This window comes from Bos mutus, chromosome 28 (genome assembly GCF_027580195.1).
Source record: "Bos mutus isolate GX-2022 chromosome 28, NWIPB_WYAK_1.1, whole genome shotgun sequence".
NCBI lineage: Eukaryota > Metazoa > Chordata > Mammalia > Artiodactyla > Bovidae > Bos > Bos mutus.
The window spans coordinates 42,347,776-42,367,149 of NC_091644.1; the positions used below are offsets into that span (position 1 = coordinate 42,347,776).

Here is a 19,374-nt window from a genome sequence, read left to right on the forward strand (position 1 = left end):
GTAACCTTTTCTAAACCATATGCCAAGCACATTAACAGGGTTTAAGATGATCAGTTACTGAAGAAAAGACCAATCTACTCAACCAATATTTATCAAAGAACCATGCTTCTTCAGGCAGGTTGGAAGTACAGTATGTAGCTTTGATATTACTGCACCACTAAACTGGAATGTGGCATCCTTTTTTCCTCTTTAAAATTTTTTTTTTTTTTTTTTTTCCTCAGGGTGGATCTTTAAGCTGCCAAGCTGTTTGGCGGGGACCAGGAAATGGACTCTGGCGGCAGTTAAGTCCCCAGACTGAGGGGCGCTCTTGGCGTTTCAGCGGAGGAGGGGCAGGGCCGAGGGACCGGGCCTAGAGCCAATGGGGCGGGGTCATGGGGCGAGAGGGGTGGGGCCTTGTGCGTCCCGCCCGGTCATTGGCGGTGCTCCGTGCGCGCGTTCAGCCACGCGCGGGCGGGCGCAGCCTCGGCGCGTTGTGCGAAGCGCGGCAGGTGCGCGGACATCCTCCCTCCGCCTAGCGGTGCGGCCGCCGCGCGACTCGCCGGGAGCCCGGCGCTGCCGGGCCCAGGGGTTGGCATGGCCTGACCCCTCGCAGCGGCGGCGGCGGCAGCATGGGGAACCAGGACGCGAAGCCGAAGAGAAGCGCGGGCGATGTCCCGCATGGAGGCGGCGGTGGTGAGGACGCCGCTGGGCCCCGAGAGGCTGAGGGCACAAAGAAGGCGGGCGGGGGCAAGAAGGCGCCGGGCCGGCACGGAAAGGGGGGCGGCGGCGCGGAGCCGGGCCGGAAAAAGAGCCGGTCGGACCCCAGGGCCTCGGTGTTCTCCAACCTGCGCATCCGGAAGACCCTGTCCAAGGGCAGAGGTACCAGCGGCTCTCGTGAGGATGTGCTGGACCCCCAGGCCCTGCAGGCCGGCGAGCTGGACAGCGCCCACTCTCTGGTTACCAAAACCCCAGACCTCAGCCTCTCAGCCGATGAGACGGGCCTGTCGGATACCGAATGTGCGGATCCTTTCGAGGTGACGCGTCCCGGGGGTCCCAGCTTGGCCAGGGTCGGCGGCCCGGCAGTGGCCGAGTATTCGGAGACCGCGGCGGGGGCGCAGGATGGACAAAGGACCAGCTCGGGCTCGGACACAGACCTCTACAGTTTTCACTCGGCCGCGGAGCAGGAGGACTTGCTCTCGGATATCCAGCAGGCGATCCGCCTCCAGCAACTGCAGCAGCAGTCCCCGGGCCCCGAGTCGCCCCCGGTGTCGCCCCCTTCCACCGCCCCTCTGTCTGGGGCCCTGCCGGGCCTGGACCGACCCCCGCCGGGCCCCAGCGCCGAAGCGGCGCTGTCCGCGCCCCCCGACAGGCCCCCGGCCGCAGAGCCACCGGCAGCCACCGCCTTCGCGTCTCCTGGGTCGGTTCCGGGGGACCGAGGGGCAGCGGACACGGACGAGGAAGGCGAGGAGGACGCCTTCGAGGACGCGCCCCGAGACTCTCCGGGGTTGGAGTGCGGCCTGGCGGCGGGAGAGGCCCCGTGCACGCAAGGGGCGACGCGCGAGGAGGGCGCGCCGAAGCCTGTCGTCCCCGTGGCCGCCTCCCCGCCACTCAGTCCAGCTCGCAGCCCGCGCCGCCCCCGGGCCCGCCCGCTCCTGGCGCCCTGTTATGTCAGGACCACCACCCGGCAGCTCAGCTCGCCAGGACCGTCCCCGTCTCCGTCCCCCAGCCACAGCCCCCGGGTCCAGAGACGGCCGGAGTCCTCCCTGGGTCGCGGTTCCGGAGCCCCCGCGGCCCCCGCCGCTGCCCCGGCTAGGAAGCCCCGCGCGGGCCGCAGCCGCTCGGCCGACTGGACTGCGGAGCTGGGCCGTGCTCCCGGGGCGGGGGTCTCGGCGCACCTGGTGCAGCGCGGGGCAGGCGGCTTTCAGGGTGTGTTCGCAGGTGAGCCCTGGGCTCGGGGCCCTGGGCACCTGCCCCTCAGAAACGCTTCGATTTGCATACAGAGAATTAAAGGGAGCAGCTTAGTCGTGTCGGTTCTAAGTCATCTAGAAAAAGGGCCACTGTGTCCACTTCTCCAAAGTATCCCGGGTCACGCCAGGCAGGTCAACTCCTTTTTGGCACCGTTTGCAAAGCCATCCTTCTCTTTCCGCCCTTCTCCCACAGCGTTAAAAATAAGGAGGTTGTTCACAGCCCTGTGACACATCATCTATTCTAGGACTGCTCTGATGTACCCGCCTGGGCGCGCCATTTGATGCGTAGTTTCTCTCGGTGATCAGGGTGGACGCCTTAGTGAACTTAGGTGGTCACTCCTGTTTGGTGACACAACCAAATCTCATACATGCTTTCAGAAAATACAGAGTGATCTAGAGTATTAGGGATCATTTACATTTGGTTTCATGGCCCGACTAAGACAGGGTGTGGCTTGGAGACTGATGGTGAGTAGGCCAAGAGCACACGGAATGCTGCTGGAACCTTCCCAGCGTCTGCTGTGGACGCTTCAGGGCCAGTCCAAGGGTCAGCTCAACGTGGTGAATGTCAGATAGTACAGTGAATTCATCCTTGGTTAGATCCCAGGGCCTTTCCGCTGGTAAGAGTGTCAGCTTATTTCATGCTTACTAATTTTTCTTAATTATTAAATAGCTGAGTGTAAGAATTTAACAAGCAGGAGAAAATGAGAATTTATGCAAGTCTTGGTAGATTGTGATAAGTATTTGAAATATTAAAAATATCAAAGATAATTTGAAAAGCTTAAAATCTTATATTCTTTAATAAATCTTATATTACTTTAGTAAATAGGTTATCTGTAAAATAGTAGATTATGTTTCTTAATGAACACGGCTGCCTCACCCTTAGGTAAATATTATTCACTTTTTGTACTTGCTTGTATTGACCACAGTTTAAGTTTCATCTATGGACTCTCTTAGTTTTACATTCATAGATTCTTCTAGTTAAGAGTGGCCTCCTCCATGTTTTACATGCTTGCTCTCCCTTTTTAACTTTTCCTTTTCTGTTATTTTGCAGGTTAGGTTAGGAATGTTTATAGTCTTGATATTCACTAGATAAATTGTAAACAAAACAAAACACAAGCGTAAAAACCCACAAAAGACTGATTTTAAAGGAAGAGGATTGGAAAGTTCTTTAGTTATTTCTTGTGAATTTAATGTTGGTGAGAAATTACCTCCTCCTTATGTAGGTAACACTCATTTCATACATTGTTTTTCTAAAAATGAAAGTATCACCATAATTAAGATTACCATTCATTAATATTGTTCTTCCAAGCAGCTTTAGAATTTGGAAATATTCATTTCCAAATGAATATTAAATGAAAAATACATTTCCTTCGTTTAACATAAATATATATATATATACACACACACACACATACATACATACACAGGGCAGCCATATTGTGCTAGACAATATGTTAAGTGCTGAGTGATACAAAGATCATTAAATCCTGGTTCTGCCTTTCCATGGCTCACTGACTAAGAGCACAGGAACACACAGAGACATAGTACTTTGGGTGCATCAAGTGTGCAGTGACTTACCATCTTGGCAAGGGATGAAGAGAAAGGAATTCATAGGAGGATTGATCTGAGTCCTGAAGATCATAGGACCTTTCAACCCCAGGTTAAAGTTTTGTTTTCCTTAAGGAAAATAAAAGGGGTATTTTTGGAGCTAGCATTTCATTTAAATGTTCTAAGTATTTCCAAATTTGAAATTTGGGACTCTTAGCAGGATTCCTGTTCAGGAGGTAAGTGGGTTTTATTGACTTCCAAGCAGAATTTTTTACTGTGTAGTTAGTTGCTTTAATATGGGCATCACCTTTATTTTTTAATTGAAGTATAATTGGTTTTTAATGTTGTATTAATTTCTACCATACAGAAAAGTGACTCAGTTATACATATATATATATATGTTTTGTTGTCCAGTCACTATATACATTCTTTTTTTTTTATTCTTTTTAATATTCTTTTCCATATAGTTTATACCAGGATATTGAATATGGTTCTCTGTGCTATGTAGTAGGACCTTCTTATTTATCCATTCTGTATGTAATAGCTTACATCTGTTAATCCCAACCTCTGACTCCATCTCAACCCCTTCCTGCTTGGCAGCCTCAAATCTGTTCTCTGTGAGTCTGTTCTGGTTTCTTAGATAAGTTCATCTGTATCATATATTAGATTCCACATAAGGTGATCATATGGGGCAGTGCTTTATATCTGATGCTTGGATGTAGTTGGTCAGTAACTATTGGTTATTTGTATAGTAGTTTCTATATATTTATCTCACCCATTCACTTTCTTAAAAAAAAAAAAAAAAAAGAATTGGTAGGTTTAACCTAATCTTGTAGCTGGTGGTCACATGGAGGTAAACAAAGAGATGAAACTTTTTCAAGGTCACACTGTAATTCTTTCAGAGGCTGAGCCAAAAATAGCTGAGTCTACTGATTCGAGTCTGAATGTTCTTGCTTATTAGTCATTTTTGGATGTTCAGCACTGTCAGACATCATATAGAGAAAACAAAAAATATTGTGGTGTTTAAGGCCTTCACTTACAATATTTTCCAGTTTCTGTCATTAATATGATGAACTCCTTTCATTGTTGAGCATCTGGCCTTCCTGGGCTAGATGCAGGGTGACTGCTGGTCAGTGAAGCAGGCTTTCTCCAGACAGCTCTCCTGGAAGCTTCCCTGTGGTGAACCCAGGGAATCCAGAGTGACACAGGCCTCTGTTCCTCAGCTGTTGTCTGTTTTCTTGTCATCTGCCTTTTCTTTGATTCTTTACCATCCTCTAGGATTTTATGAGTGTCTTGAAAATTACTAGATCCCTGGCGAGGACTAGCATTGTCCTCAGGGAAATTGTTTTCTGGCTTTAATTTGCATGTCTTTGGATCAAGTAATTGCCAGCTGCCTTTGAAGCAGGTGATAGATCTATAAGCCTCCATGAACATCTTTTATTTTTAAACCGTAGAATGAGGGTTGTCAGCTCTGCAGAAAGGAACAGATGTTTTTCTTCTTACTGCCTTCCAAATGTGGGGAGAAAATTCAAGTGAAGAGAGATCTGCATGGCACATGTTTGTGTTTTGTTGCTGATATAACAGCATTTAGCAATAAAGGGGACCAAGACTTTATCTTGTTTTAGCTATTCAGGAGCTGATGATGTCTTAAGCCATTGGACTGAAATTTCACAGTTAATTTGAAAAAACATCTTTTTCAGTGTTTAGTAGAAAAATTGCTATGAAATTTAAGAGATTCCTTTGCACGTGCTATACTTAAGCAGAAGCTTGTGAATAGAATTTTACAGTTAAAAGTTTAGGCATATGAAATGTTAAGTTGGTGATAATTTTTGATAGAAATCTTTCCAAAGTCATTTAATTATGTGCTTATCTGTCTTTTTTTTTTAAACATGTGGACTTAATGGTTCATTAAATGGCTTAATGTCATCTTTAGGCACTCATGGTTTCATCCTGTGAAATCATTGGTGTTGCCCTCAGCTGCTATTGAAGTGTAATTGGTGACTCTAGTTGGCTGTTTCTGAAGTTTTGTATCTACCTGGTTTTCTAAACTTTTTACTTCCTGTCAGCTATTGATTCGTAGAGCTGTCTTTGGTCCCTGCCCCCCACCCCCCATTGCTTCTAATTTGATGTTTCTGGTCAGTTTGTTATTGGTTTATAAATGCTGTGATTATGATGTTTACTATATTTGTTGCACTTCTACTAGATGCAAGGTTCTGTGTTGGTGCATTGCATAATTATCTCTAATCCTTGTGACAGTGTTTTCCCAATGAGCAAACCAGGGTCAGGCATGTGAAGTAACTTGCTTCAGGGCATCAAGCTGGTCAGTGACCCATCCAGGATCTGTACTTAGAAAATCAAATCTGTTATTAATATGAATAAAATAAAATGAAGTGTGTCAGTGAGCTTTTGGAGCACTCAGATCAGATCAGATCAGTCACTCAGTCGTGTCCGACTCTTTGCAACCCCATGAATTGCAGCACGCCAGGCCTCCCTGTCCATCACCAACTCCCGGAGTTCACTCAGACTCACGTCTATTTAGTCAGTGATGCCATCCAGCCATCTCATCCTCTGTTGTCCCCTTCTCCTCCTGCCCCCAATCCCTCCCAGCATCAGAGTCTTTTCCAATGAGTCAACTCTTTGCATGAGGTGGCCAAAGTACTGGAGTTTCAGCTTTAGCATCATTCCTTCCAAAGAAATCCCAGGGCTGATCTCCTTCAGAATGGACTGGTTGGATCTCCTTGCAGTCCAAGGGACTCTCAAGAGTCTTCTCCAACACCACAGTTCAAAAGCATCAATTCTTCGGCACTCAGCCTTCTTCACAGTCCAACTCTCACATCCATATATAACCACAGGAAAAACCATAGCCTTGAGTAGACGAACCTTTGTTGGCAAAGTAATGTCTCTGCTTTTCAATATGCTATCTAGGTTGGTCATAACTTTCCTTCCAAGGAGTAAGCGTCTTTTAATTTCATGGCTGCAGTCACCATCTGCAGTGATTTGGGAGCCCCGAAAAATAAAGTCTGACACTGTTTCCACCGTTTCCCCATCTATTTCCCATGAAGTGATGGGACCGGTTGCCATGATCTTAGTTTTCTGAATGTTGAGCTTTAAGCCAACTTTTTCACTCTCCACTTTCACTTTCATCAAGAGGATTTTGAGTTCCTCTTCACTTTCTGCCATAAGGGTGGTGTCATCTGCATATCTGAGGTGATTGATATTTCTCCCGGCAATCTTGATTCCAGCTTGTGTTTCTTCCAGTCCAGCGTTTCTCATGATGTACTCTGCATATAGGTTAAATAAATAGGGTGACAATATACAGCCTTGACGTACTCCTTTTCCTATTTGGAACCAGTCAGTTGTTCCATGTCTAGTTCTAACTGTTGCTTCCTGACCTGCATACAAATTTCTCAAGAGGCAGGTCAGGTGGTCTGGTATTCCCACCTCTTTCAGAATTTTCCACAGTTTATTGTGATCCACACAGTCAAAGGCTTTGGCGTAGTCAATAAAGCAGAAATAGATGTTTTTCTGGAACTCTCTTGCTTTTTCCATGATCCAGTGGATGTTGGCAATTTGATCTCTGGTTCCTTAGCTAGTCAATTAAGGGCCTGGGCTTTAGAATTTAGATTGTGTGACTCTCACTGCAGCTTTTCTAAAGGCTATCTTGATTTTTATATCAAAGTAGAAGGACCCACTGTAGGAGTACAGACTTTCTCATGCAGCTTGTTAAGTTATTAGACTGTGAATGTTTAGGGCCGGGAGCAGTCTTATATCCAGCAGTAGTATCTGACAGAGTGTAGACGTCCAGTCATTGTCCAATAAATGTGTGATGGTCAGGAATCACCCCTTCTGTGTATAATGCATCAGTGTTACTACAACAGGGGAGGGTTTTACAAGAATGTGGTTCTTTCCTCTGTATCTTGCCTTACTGGGTCTCATATCTCTGAATATGATTCGGCAGTGTAAGCTGGGACTGGGAACACTATTCTCAAGTCATTTTAGTTTGGCTTAAAACGTACTTTTGCATTGTTCCTTTAAGGTTCTGGTTTGGATTGAAGTTAAGCACCCCAGTAGCTTCAGTGATGGGTTTTAGTGACTGGCCTGGCTTTTCATGCATTTAGGCATTTGGATACAAGCCATGTGCATTTGACCTTGAGCAGGTGCATTTACAGCCATATTTCCTTCTGGTCCTATTAAAAAGGTGCTGAACACACACCTTGGGTGATGGCAACAGTAGTTACTAATTACTGTTACTCCAAGTAAATCTGTATCGTAGCTCGATGTACAGTTAGGTCACTCTTAAGTAACTTTTTCTGATATGTATGAAAGTGGAGGAATAATTCCAAATGAATAATATTAGGAGTTAATGAAATAGTGTTTGTCAAGTCCCTACAACTCTGCCTGGCACATAGAAGGCGGACAGTTGGTGCTATTTACTTTCCTGTCCTAGTTTATTACCTTAATGGCTATATGGTTCAAAGTCGTCCAAACCATATTTGTGAAATCAAAACCACTCTGAAATCATATACAAACTCTGGTAAGATATAATCAGTTGCTAGTTGAAAATTAATATTTCTAATCAAGGTTTTTTTTTTCTTCAAATTGTTTATATATCATTTTTTCCCTCTCTTTTTCATTTTCTGTGATTGTAACCCTTTTTGTCACTTTGTCAGAAATTGTGGTTTCCTTGGGGGTTTGGAGAAGGAAAGCATATGATGGGGGTATGACTGTGTGATTAGCAGGAGGTACTGATGTTTAAAGTGGGGAGTGGGTAGAGGCAACAGTATTTACCCGCCTCGCTTTGCAGCCTTTACCTCCCATGGTTTCCTTCAGAAACTCTCTACTTTAGTCGAGTTAACCAGCTTACTGTTCTATGAATGTGCATTTCATTTTCCTTACTTTGTGCCTTTGTCTAGCAGTGTTTACACTCTTGTAACACACTACTGTCTCTCTTTACTTAATATCTGAAAAAGCTGCTTGAGTTCCCATTTCCTCTTTTGTGTCTGTCCCAGCTGGTGTGACTGGCAGTCATCTCCATGTTTCTGTACTTCTGTCTGTATCATATCACATATACTTCTTGGATTTAGGGAATCTTTGGGGCTTCCGTTTCACTTTTTTCTGCTTTTCCTTTCTCTTTGCCTGCTTGCCTGATTCCATCCATTCATCCTCCTCCTCTATCCATTGAATACCTATGCCACATCTGCTCTCTGCCAGTAAGTAAGATGGGCACTGAGCATACTGAGGCTTTATGAATACCAGTTGACCATTTTTGTGTCTCTCTGTGTGTGTCTAGGCCTCCTATTGGTAAATAAATAGTTGAATTTAGCCTGGAAGACTACTAGCATTTTTGGGTGGTTGAAATTAAATCATTTTCACTGAGGTATACTTAGGTTTCCTTGATGGCTCAGTGGGTAAAGAATCTGCCTGCAATGCAGGAGACACAGGAGACACAGATTTGATCCCTGAGTCAGGAAGATCCTTTGTCAGAGGAAATAGGAAATAGCACCCCACTCCACTATTCTTGCCTGAAAAATCCCATGGACAGGGGAGCCTGGTGGGCTACAGTCCAGAGGCTTTCAAAGAGTTGCACATGACTGAGCCTGTATACATATGATTGAATCAGTAGTGAAGATAGAATGATACTTCTATAGAATTTGTGTAGGGAGAACATCTGTTCCTGTTTTTGTGGGTTGATAGTTAAAATCAACCCACAAGCAACTGTTGTAGCTATCAGTGATAATGCAGTAACTTTAAGCTTCCAAATATAAATTTTATTGGTAGTGGAAATAGAGGAAAACTATTATTTTGTTCATTCTTGCTTTTGCATTTTAAGTGATAATCTGATGTTAATGAAATTTAGCATTAAGGGACCGTTAGGAAGAATCTAATATGTACTACCTTGTTGCTTTATAATTTCCTTCTTGATTTTCTTGTTGACCCATTGGTTTTTTAGTAGCATGTTGTTTCAGTTCAGTTCTGTCACTCAGTCATGTCTGACTCTTTGCAACCCCATGAACTGCAGCATGCCAGGCCTCCCTGTCCATCGCCAACTCCTGGAGTTTATTCCAACTCATGTCCATTGAGTTGGTGATGCCATCCAACCATCTCTTCCTCTGTCATCCCCTTCTCCCCCTGCCTTCAATCTTTCCCAGCATCAGGGTCTTTTCTAGTGAGTCTGTTCTTCGCATGAGGTGGCTAAAGTATTGGAGTTTCAGCTTCAGCATCAGTCCTTCCAATGAATATTCAGGACTGATTTCCTTTAGGATGGACTGGTTGGATCTTCTTGCAGTCCAAGGGACTCTCAAGAGTCTTCTCCAACATCACAATTCAAAAGCATCAATTCTTCAGTGCTCAGCTTTCTTTATAGTCCAACTCTCACATCCATACATGACTACTGGAAAAACCATAGCTTTGACTAGATGGACCTTTATTGCAAAGTAATGTCTCTGCTCTTTAATATGCTGTCTAGGTTGGTCATAGCTTTTCTTCCAAGGAGCAAGCATCTTTTAATTTCATGGCTGCAGTCACCGTCTACAGTGATTTTGGAGCCCCAAAAAAGAAAGTCTGTCACTGTTTCCACTGTTTCTCCATCTATTTGCCATGAAGTGATGGGACCAGATGCCATGATCTTAGTCTTCTGAATGTTGAGTTTTAAGCCAGCTTTTTCACTCTCCTCTTTCACTTTCATCAAGAGGCTCTTTAGTTCTTTGCTTTCTGCCATCAGGGTGGTGTCATCTGCACGTCTGAGGTTATTGATATTTCTCCCAGCAATCTTGATCCCAGCTTGTGCTTCATCCAGCCCAGTGTTTCTCATGATGTACTCTCCATAGAAGTTAAATAAGCACAGTGACAGTATACAGCCTTGATGTACTCTGTTCCCTATTTGGAACCATTCTGTTGTCCATGTCCAGTTCTAACTGTTGCTTCCTGACCTGCATACAGATTTCTCAAGAGGCAGGTCAGGTGGTCAGGTATTCCCATCTCTTTATGAATTTCCCAGAGTTTTTTGTGGTCCACACAGTCAAAGGCTTTGGCATAGTTAATAAAGCAGATGTTTTTCTGGAACTCTCTTGCTTTTTTGATGATCCAACAGATGTTGGCAGTTTGATCTCTGGTTCTTCTGCCTTTTCTAAATCCAGTTTGAACATCTGGAAGTTCACGGTTCATGTACTGTTGGAAAATTTTGAGCATTTTGCTAGCATGTAAGATGAGTACAATTGTGCGGTAGTTTGAGCATTCTTTGGCATTGCCTTTCTTTGGGATTGGAATGAAAACTGACCTTTTCCAGTCCTGTGGCCACTGCTGCATTTTCAAAATTTGCTGACATACTGAGTGTGGCACTTTTACAGCATCATCTTTTAAGATTTGAAATAGCTCAACTGGAATTCCATCACCTCCACTAGCTTTGTTTGTAGTGATGCTTCCTAAGGCCCACTTGACTTCACATTCCAGGATGTCTGGCTCTAGGTGTGTGAATTCACTATTGTGATTATCTAGGTTGTGAAGATCTTACTTGTATAATTCTTCTGTGTATTCCTGCCACCCCTTCATCTTCTGCTTCTGTTAGGTCCATACCATTTCTGTCCTTTATCGAGCCCATCTTTGCATGAAATGTTCCTTTGGTATCTCAAGTTTTCTTGAAGAGATCTCTAGTCTTTCCCATTCTATTATTTTCTTCTATTTCTTTGCACTGATTATTGAGGAAGGCTTTCTTATCTCTCCTTGCTATTCTTTGGAACTCTGCATTAAAATGGGTATATCTTTCCTTTTCTCCTTTGCCTTTCATTTCTCTTCTAGTCACACCATGTGGTTTAGTCTCCCTGTAGTCACTTTTTTCTTACTTCTTTTCCTGTGGTTGATTTCTACCATTGTGGTCAGAGAAGATGCATGAAATAATTTCTAAGTTTTGTGACCTAGTATGAAGAGGAACTAAAAAGCCTCTTGATAAAAGTGAAGGAGGAGAGTGAAAAAGTTGGCTTAAAGCTCAACATTCAGAAAACTAAGATCGTGGCATCTGGTCCCATCAGTTCATGGCAAATAGAAGGGGAAACAGTGGAAACAGTGTCAGACTTTATTTTTTTGGGCTCCAAAATCACTGCAGATGGCGATTGAAGCCATGAAATTAAGGACACGTACTCCTTGGAAGGAAAGTTATGACCAACCTAGATAGCATATTGAAAAGCAGAGACATTACTTTGCCAACAAAGGTCCATCTAGTCAAGGCTATGGTTTTTCCAGTAGGCGTGTATGGATGTGAGAGTTGGACTGTGAAGAAAGCTGAGGGCCGAAGAATTGATGCTTTTGAACTGTGGTGTTGGAGAAGACTCTTGATAGTCCCTTGGACTGCAAGGAGATCCCACCAGTCCATTCTAAAGGAGATCAGTCCTGGGTGTTCATTGGAAGCACTGATGCTAAAGCTGAAACTCCAATACTTTGGCCACCTCATGCGAAGAGCTGACTCATTGGAAAAGACCCTAATGCTGGAAAGGATTGGCGGCAGGAGGAGAAGGGGACGACAGAGGATGAGATGGCTGGATGGCATCACTGACTCTATGGACATGGGTTTGGGTAGACTCTGGGAGTTGGTGGTGGACAGAGAGGCCTGGCATGCTGCGATTCATGGGGTTGCAAAGAGTTGGACACGACTGAGCAACTGAACTGAACTGAACTGATGTGGTCAATCGTAGAGAATGTTCCATGTGCACTTTTGGGATCTCTGTTGCCCTGTTGATTCTCTGTGGAAGATGTGTCCATTGGTATGAGTTGCGGGTTAAAGTCTACTATTAATGTATTCCCACTGATTTCTCCCTTTCTGTTTGTTAGTATTTGTTTTATGTATTTGGGTGCTCCCATATTAGGTGCATATAAAATAATGACTATATTATCCTCTTCATGTACTGATTCTTTTATCCTTATGTAGTGTCCTTTATCTTTCTTTATAGTCTTTAAAGTCCATTTTGTCTGATATGAGTATTGAAACTCTCACTTTCTTATCATTTCCATTTTCCTGAAATATCTTTTTCCATCCCCTTACTTTCAGTCTGTGTGTCCTTTGCCCTCAGTTGGTCCTCTTGTAGGCTGCATATTGTAGACTCTTGTTTTTTAATTTTTTTATCCATTCTGCCACTGTGTGTCTTTTGATTGGAGCATTCAGTCAATTAGCATTTAAGGTAATTAGTGACAATGTGTTTTTGTTGCCATCTCAGACCTTGTTTTCCTGTTGATTATTTCTTCTTTCTTCCTTTTTTTTTTCTTCTTTTCCTTTTTGTGGTTTGAGGATTTCCTTCTTTTTTAACTTGTGTTCCCTTTTTGGTTTTTGTGAATCTATCGTATGTTTTTGACTTATGGTTGCTCTGTTCTTCAGGTATGTTAACCCCTTCCTATATCTGCTTGCTTTAGACTGATAGTCATATAGGCTCAAACACAGTCTAAAAAAAGAAAAAGGATATGCATATTCTTATTCTCCTTAGTCACATTTTATGATTTTGATGTCCTTTTTTCACATCTTTGTGTTTATCCTTCTGCTGTTCCTTGTGTTATCATTGCTTTCACAAATAGTTTTTTTTTTCTTTTTGATCTTTATGTGTGTGTGTGTGTGTGCATGCTAAGTTGCTTCAATCATGTTCAATTATGTGACCCTATGGACTGCAGCCTGCCAGTCTCCTCTGTCCATGGGATTCTCCACGCATGAATTCTCGAGTGGGTTGCCATGCACTCCAAGGGAACTTTCCAACCCAGGGATTGAACCCAGGTCTCTTATATCTCTTGCAGTGGCAGGCAGGTTTTTTTTTTTTTTTTTTTTTAACCACTATCCCCACCTGGAAAGCCCTTTTGATCTGTATATTGGCTGATTTAAATGATTTACTTCCCAGTTGTGATTTCCTCTTTCAAGTATCATATTGCTTCTTTTTTATGTAGAGATGACCTTTCAATATTTATTTTAGAATAGGCTTAGTATTCTTTTAGTTTTTGCTTGTCTGAGAAATTCTTTATTTCTCTTTCTGTTCTAAATGATAATCTTGCTGGGTAGAGTATTCTGGGTTGCAGATTTTTCTCTTTCAAGGCTTTGAATATATTTCGCTACTCCCTTTTTTCCAGAAAACTTATATCAGTGTTTCCATAGAGAAATCAGCCAATAGCCTAATGGAGGTTCCCTTGTAATTAGCTGTTTGCTTTTCTCCTGCTGGGTTTGGAATCCTCTCTTTAACTTTTGCCATTTTTATTATGTCTTGATGTCTGTTTGGGACCCCCTGTGCTTCCTGTTCTGGATATCTGTTTCCTTCTTTAGATTTGGGAAGCTTTCAGCCATAATTTCTTCAAATATGTTTTCAATCCCCTTTTCTCTTTCTTCTCCTTTTTTGGAATGCCTGTTATGTGTAGATTGCCCTGTTTTATATTATCCCATGTGCTGTGCTGTACTTAGTTACTCAGTCATGCCCAGCTCTTTGTGACCCCATGGACTGTAGCCCACCAGGCTCCTCTGTCCATGGGGATTCTCCAGGCAAGAATACTGGAGTGTGTTGCCATGCCCTTCTCCAGGGGATCTTCCAATCCAGGGATCAAACCCAGGTTTTCTGCATTGCAGGTGGATTCTTTACTGTTTGAGCCACCAGGGAAGGTGGGGGTAATGGTTGGCTCCCAGTTGGCAGTCCCGTGGTGCAGGTGGCTGGCTGAACCAGGGGGATGAGGACAGTGATCGGGGCTGTGTCATAGGACCCTTGTTGGTGGGCTGCTCATGCTCCCAGGAATGTGGGGGCAGCACCCACATCTGCTCTCAGGACCCTCTGCAGTGGCAGAGGGAAGCCCATATTATCCCATAGGTTTCTTATATTTCTTTCCTTCTTTTTTTTTTTTTTTTTTTCATTTGACTTTCTGTCTGCTATTTTGATTGGGTAATTGTCTGCTATTTTGATTGGGTAGTTTCCATTATTCTATCTTCCAGATCACTTATTCTTTCTTCTGTATTTTTCATCCTGCTATTCATTCTCATGAGCTCAGTTTTCATCTCAGCAAATGAGTTTTCTATTTTTTCTTGGCTCCTCCTTATAATTTCTAGTTCCTTTTTGCAGTTATCTGCATTTCTGTTGATAGCCTTTCTTAATTCTTTCAGTATTTCATTACTTCCATTATTAGACTGAAGAAGTCTGTCTCATTGTTCTTTCACGGGAATTCTCTTGATCTTTTAACAAAGAGTGATTCCTCTGTTTCTTCATTTTTATATTTCTCTTACTCTGTGAGTTTAGGAGAAACCAATCTACTATAGTCTTGGAGGACTATGTATATGTGGGAGCATCCCTTCATAGCTTGTGTGGGTTTAACTTTTTGGAGGGGTGAGGGCTGTTTTTGGTATGGATGTTTGCTGTCTCCCTTTTGAGCATGTGCTGGCTGTTATCCCCTTGATAAGGGGTGTGCAGGTGCACGGCCCATGCCCATGCCCCGGGGAAGGTGGGGGCAGCAGCTGGCTCCCAGTCGGCGGTCCATTGGTACAGGTGGCTGGCTGCACCAGGGGGATGACAGTGATCAGTGCTTCATCATGGGACCTTTGTTGTTGGTGGGCTGCTCGTTGTCCCAGGGAAGTGGGGGCAGCAACCCGCATCTCCTCTCAGGAGCCTCTCTGGCGGCAGTGGTCCATGCCTCTGGAACCCTAGATGGCAATGGTGGCTCACGCCGGCCCCTGCAGCTCATGTAGGTGGCCCCCTGATGCCTGAGAGCATGTGCAGAGATAAAGGCTCCTATGGTGGGTCCAACCCTCTCTTCATATGCCCCGCAGCAGTGGCTCCTTGCTTCTTTGGTGGTCCCAGACTTCTTGAACTCCCTTGGTTGTAGTGCATCACACCCTAGTGCCCTTGGGCTGGCTTGCTGTCTTTGTGCACCTACCATAGTCCTCTCCCCAAGCCTGACCTTAGGCTTGAGCCTCGGTACTCAGCCCCCTTAGTACGAGTGTTTGAGGCTAGGGTATGCCAGTCGGCACCGCCCGACCATGCAGGACTCTTTCTGCTTTGCCCTCTGCACACCTGCCACCATCCTCTCCTCCAAGGCTCCAAAGCTCCCGCTCTGTCCCAGCTGATCTCCCTGCCAGCAAGGAGACCTTTCCTCTTTCACAACTCCCTCCCAGGGCCACAGGTCCTGTCCTGATTCCTTTCTCTTTTTTTCTTTTGCCTTACTCAGTTGCATGGAGATTTTCTTGCCCTTTTGGAGGTCTGAGGTCCATTGCCAGCATTTAGTAGATGTTCTGTGAGAATCATTCCACATGTAGATGCATTTTTGATGTATCTGTGGGGAGATGGTGAGCTCCATGTCTTGTTCCTCTGCTATCTTCATTCATTCCCAACTGACTTGTGGGATATAATTTATATTCAATATAAAGTTATCGGATATACTGAAAACTTTCTGAGATTTTTTGAGTGTTAAATATATAAATACACAGAAAATAAAACTTCTAGTCAATTTGAAATGGTAGTAATACAGGGTACTATAACATCAGAAAGATAAGAACAAGAGATAACAGTTATTGGATGCTAGCAGAGGATGCCAGGGAGTATTGTTCTTAGACACCTGCTCCACTGTGGGTCAGAGAGAGGGAAGCTTTTGTGTCTTCCCTTCAAGGATGTCTCTCGAGGGATTGATTGCATGGGAAATGACTGCCATTATTCTGTGATTGAGCCAGTGTCCGGCATATCCTGGACCTATTGGTAGCTTTATTATGTTATGTCAGAGCTGCAATGGGTCAAAAATTGTCCTTTTTAATTTTCACGGGGAATAGAGTAATTTCTTGAGAACATTAAGCTTTTGCTGTGTTTTAAAATTATGCTTTAAAATGTTTAACCTTACTCCTTTCGGTCTCTTTTTATACTACAGGCAGAATGGTCCCTGATGGTAGTTCTCTGGGATCTAGTGCACATGTGAAGAATTCTGTGACACTTAAAGTGTTTCTTTACACACTAGCAGCCCTGCAGCAGGAGTGCAGGCTGAGAAGTCTTTCTATTGGCCTCCCTTTTTAAGTGTCCCTCCTATTTCCTGTAAGATGGGGCAAAGATTTATTTTTTAATTTTAACTAGTTTATTTATTTACTTATTTATGGCTGTGCTGGTTCTTTACTGCTTTGTGTGGTCTTTCTCTAGTGGTGGCAAGTGGGGGCTGCTCTTCACTACGATGCTCAGACTTCTCATTGTGGTGGCTTTCTCGTTGCAGAGCAGAGGCTTTACGCATGTGGGCTTCAGTAGTTGCAGCTCTCGGACTCTAGAATTGGGGCTCAGTAGTTGTGGCACACAGGCATGGTTGCTCCATGTCATGTGAAATCTTCCCAGACCAGCGATTGAACCCATGTTCCCTCCTTTGGCAGGCAGATTCTTACCCACTGTACCACCAGAGAAGTCCCCAGTGAAATTTCCTCCCTCTTAGGTTTCCCAAGTTGCAAAAGTGAATGTAATTCTCCTGGGAAGCTGCTTCTTCCAAGTCTCATCCAATCCTTCAATTCATATATAAAGTTGTGGTTTTAAGAGTTAACTTTTTTCCTAATAATGATACTTTGTATATTTAGAACTTCACTAACTTTAGAGTGGAAGAAAATTCCTATGCTGGAGGATCCTTTATACCATGGAGTAAAGATGGTTTTGGCACTGGCTGGTGGTAAAACCTTGATGGTTTTGATCAAATGTTAAATGTTACTAAAGGGGATTTGAATTGGAATGCTGCTATCGGATGTGCACTCAGGACCTTGTGTTTTGAACACCAAGGTAGTAAGTGTGGGTGTGGTGGGTGGTGGACCTGTTTTATGGAAATCTCCAGGAGAGAAGGCTGTGTTGTACAATATTATGACCCAGGGATTTACAGTGTATGGAGTCTTTCTAATACTGGCACAAATACATTGTGTAAATCCTTTTAGATACATTGTCTATGATATGTCTGATTCTTGAATGCTGTATAGGCTTTGCAGTTTTCCTTTTAGTTTATTTTTGTTTTTTTTTATTTTTTTTTGCTTTTCGTTTAAACCTCTCAATAAAACTACTACTACTAATTCTTTCTTTTATTTCAATATACTTTAGTAGATTGGTTTTTGTTTTCAGTCTTCCCTAGTATTATATATGCTTACTCACATAACTTTTATGAGTCCATGGTATTTTATTTAAAAGTTTGCATCGGCATGAAAAATTTCTTAAGAGACTAAAAAGATAAAAGGTTTTGAGAGCTTCTCTGTATTTTACTTTTTTTAAAAAAAGTTTTATTGGCCTTCAAGAAGTGCAGCTTGTTTAAGCTCATTAAGAAGCAAATGGACTAGAAAAGAACTATTTCAGGATTCCAAATAAATGCATTTGAATACTCTGAGGAAAGTTTTGTAAGCCATAAGTCTCTTCATTATTAGCATACAAGTGTTATCTTTGAAAAGAGTAATATAAGCAATGAGGTTACATTAGAGATAGACTTTAGAAATATGTACTTGTACATATTTTCATATTTTTCCTATTGTAAAATATGTGTATATTATACATATTATCCCCTACCCAACACCTTTCAAAGCTGCAGACTAGTGCTTGCCTCCTGGGAGAGGTGAGAGATGTGATTTCTCTATGGGAGGTGTTACACTCTGCAGCTATCCAGGATGTTCAGCAATTATATCTCATTTTGCTTGCAGTGCTGTTTTGGTTAAATGGCTTTCAGGGTATAAAATATTTGGATAGTATCCTGGCAGTTTCTTCAGGATATAGGATTTGATGTGTCTTTATTTCACTTTTGGAAAAATTAAAAAATGTATTGACTCCATTGGATTTGATGTGTTATTGGTGGGCAAATAAGACTAAATAAAAACTCCAATGATTGAGGTGGAGAGATATTTGTCTCTGGGCTGAAAATGTGATATAAGTGAAGAAGTGATACTGGAAGTGTTTAATCTCTGGCTTGGATGGTATCTTTAAGGAGCCTCATTTGATTCTAAATTCACAGATCATTTTCAGTACCATCTGCTTCCGAATAATAGCTGAGCCCACCGCCTCTGGCTTCATCACCATCTAGATCCAGTGGACAGCTGTCTACATCTCTGGCCCCTCTCTCCTGCATTAGGCACATCCTGCTGAGCTGTCACAGGTCTTGAAGGGTCACCGAGTCTAAAACTATACTCACTCTCTTCCCCACACTTTAAACACCTGCCTCCCAGTTTCACAACCAAGGCATGGCATCCAGCCTTACTGTACTCTTTGGTTTTTCCACCTCCCGTACTTGAGCTTGACATCAATCATTCCTTCCATTTTCTCTACTCTAAAATTTTCTCTTTGATAAGGCTTGTAATTTCTGTTCCCGTTGCCTCTACTTTTGCTAGAACAGATCATCCAACTTTGAGATCCTAAATATTCTCCCTGCCCTCAGTCTGGGTATTTTCCAGTAATTCTCTACAAGGCAAGAGAGTAAACTATGAAAACAAGAATACTTATGGTTGTGCTGAGTCTTTGTTGCTGTGTGCAAGCTTTCTCTAGTTGCAGAGGGTGGGGGCTACTCTCCAGTTGCAGTGCACAGACTTCTCATTGTGGTGGCCTCTCCTGTTCCAGAACACAGGCTCCAGGGCACACGGGCTTCAGTAGTTGTGGCACAGGGGCTCAGTAGTTGTGACACTTGTTCTTTAGTTGCCTAGGGTATGTGGAAACTTCCCAGATCAGGAATTGAACCAGCGTCCCCGCATTGCAAGGGAGATTCCTATCCACTGTACCACCAGGGAGGTCTGAGAGTAAACTATTTAAAATACAAAAATGAACTGGCTACTCCCAGATTAGAAACATTACAGTGGCTCCCTATTGCCCTGAGACTAAAGTTGATAAACTGACATATATATAAATATAACATTATATATAAATAGTCACTAAGTCATGGCCAACTCTTTTGTGACCTCATGACC

General features: G+C 43.3%; 1 pseudogene; it reads left to right on the forward strand.

Annotated features, from left to right (window-relative positions):
• The first annotated feature begins 471 nt into the window (after nucleotides 1–471).
• On the forward strand, nucleotides 472–2,812 carry LOC138986084 (formin-2 pseudogene; annotated as a pseudogene).
• The last annotated feature ends 16,562 nt before the right edge of the window (nucleotides 2,813–19,374 follow it).